At 46.0% G+C, this 2,148-nt stretch overlaps 1 pseudogene; it reads left to right on the top strand.

The window, feature by feature from the left end:
- The first annotated feature begins 659 nt into the window (after window positions 1-659).
- On the top strand, window positions 660-1,417 carry LOC149524675 (protein CFDP2-like; annotated as a pseudogene).
- Window positions 1,418-2,148: the final 731 nt, after the last annotated feature.

Raw genomic sequence — 2,148 nt, 5'->3', positions numbered from 1 at the left:
CCAGCCTGGCCCCGGGAAGAGGGGGAGGGCTGGGGCACATCGGGTGGGTGGCTCGATCCGTGCCAGGTGCAGGGTCTGCTGGCTGGGTGCTGGCAGGCTTGCACCTGGCACAGGCACCGTAGCCAGCCCGTGCCCCTTTAAGGGGTCCGGGGCCGGGAGGGGGGCAGACGAGTTTCCCTGGTGTTGGCCGGAGTGGCCACCAGGGAAACCTGGGGAGGGCTAGCCTCCCACTAGTTCGAATTAAGGGTCTACACAGCCCTTAATTCGAACTAGTAAATTCGAACTAGGCTTAATCCTTGTGGAATGAGGATTACCTAGTTCGAACTAAGCTCTCCGTTAGTTCGAATTAAATTCGAACTAACGGAGCGCTAGTGTAGCACCTATGAAAGTTAGTTCGAAATAACGTCCGTTAGTTTGAACTAATTTTGTAGTGTAGACATACTCTCAGTTTTCATCTGAGTGGCCCAAGTAAATTTCTTGGGTCCATTTTAGGGGATCCATTTCACCTTCTGGAAGGCTGAAGTCATGTCATCTCTTTAAAGCAGTTACTCAAAAACAGGGTTTTTTAAAGCTTACTACTTATAAATTTCACGTCACTGTACTGTAGCCGACCCCAGATGCCCCTGGGGAGTAAGCTGCTTTCACATAAGAAATGCATGATGATTGGCATCTGGAATGTAAGAACGCTGAGAGAACAAGGGAGTTGTGCACAAGTGGCAGAAGAAATGCAAGTGTACAAACTCTCCATCCTAGGCATTTGTGAGGTCAGATGGAATACCTTTGGAGAGACTAGGCTGAAGTCAGGAAAGACCTTACTATATTCAGGAAAAGAGAAGTAAGATGACATCCATGAAGCAGGAGTAGCTCTTCTGTTGTCCAAAGATGCTGCCAGAAGTCTGATAGAGTGGGAGCCAGTATCAGAGCATCTGATCAGAGCCAGATTTGAATCCCAGTTTCAGAAGGTTACCATCATAATGTGCTATGCCCCAACTAATGCAGTGGAAGAAGAGAAATAAGAGTTTTATATACAACTGCAACTGGTGCTTGACAAGATACCTAGATGCAATATGCTGATCCTGATGGGAGACATGAATGCCAAGGTAGGCAGTGACAACACCTGTAGGGAAAAAGAAATGGGAACACACGGTTTAGGCCAGATGAATGAAAATGGTGAACTCCTTGCGGACATGTGTGCCTTTAAAGAATTTGGAGGCACACTTTCCACACAAAAATTGCCATAAAGTAACCTGGGTATCACCTGACAGTCATACACAAAACCAAATCGAACACTTTGCAGTCCAAAGGAGATTATGAAGATCTCTGGAAGATGTACGTGCCAGGCGCAGAGCAGACATCAGATCAGACCACCATTTAGTAGTTGCTAACCTTAAAATGAAACTTGTGGCAAGAAAATGACAGCCCAGCACAAGAACCAGATTCGATGTGGAGAAGCTGAGGCTACAAGAAATGAAAGAAGCCTTCCAGATTACCTTGAGCAACCACTTTGAGGCACTCCAAAGCAAGGAAGGAGCAGAACAAACTGCAGAGGGAGTCTGGAGCTTAATGAAGGAAGCAGTAGTGGAAACCTGTGATGTGGTATTAGGGTGACCTTCCATTAACCGGAAGGAATGGATCACAAATCAGACATGGAGAATGATTGAAGAATGGAAGGCACTTAAACAACAAGTCAACCAAGCAAAAACAAGAGGCCAGGAACAAGCTGCATCATCCAGATACCACAAAATCACTGGGGAAGTAAAGAAGTCTCGGTAGGAATAAGAGAGATTTCATAAATGAGATTGCAGAGGCAGCATCTAAACAAGGGGACCTGAAAACCCCGTAGAATGCAACTTGAGTCTTGAGTGGAAGGAAGAGAAACCCAAACAGACCAGTCAAAAACAAAGATGGTCAGCTACTTACCTCAGTGGAGCTGTGTCCAGACTCAGGGGTTTTTTCGAAAAAAGGTTACTCACCTGCGTCCAGACTCAAGCCGCATTCTTTTGAAATTAAATCGAAAGAACGCGGCTTTTCTTTCGATGGCGGTAAACCTCATTTCATGAGGAAGAACGCCTTCTTTCGAAAGTTCCTCTTTCGAAAGAAGGCGTTCTTCAATGTAAATAGGGCTTCTTCGAAAGAGAGCATCCAGAC

This window comes from Pelodiscus sinensis, chromosome 3 (assembly GCF_052426305.1).
Source record: "Pelodiscus sinensis isolate ZL-2025 chromosome 3, ASM5242630v1, whole genome shotgun sequence".
NCBI classification, from domain to species: Eukaryota; Metazoa; Chordata; order Testudines; family Trionychidae; genus Pelodiscus; species Pelodiscus sinensis.
The sequence above is the reverse complement of the archived record's forward strand: the minus strand, read 5'-3'. Positions and strand labels throughout refer to the sequence as shown.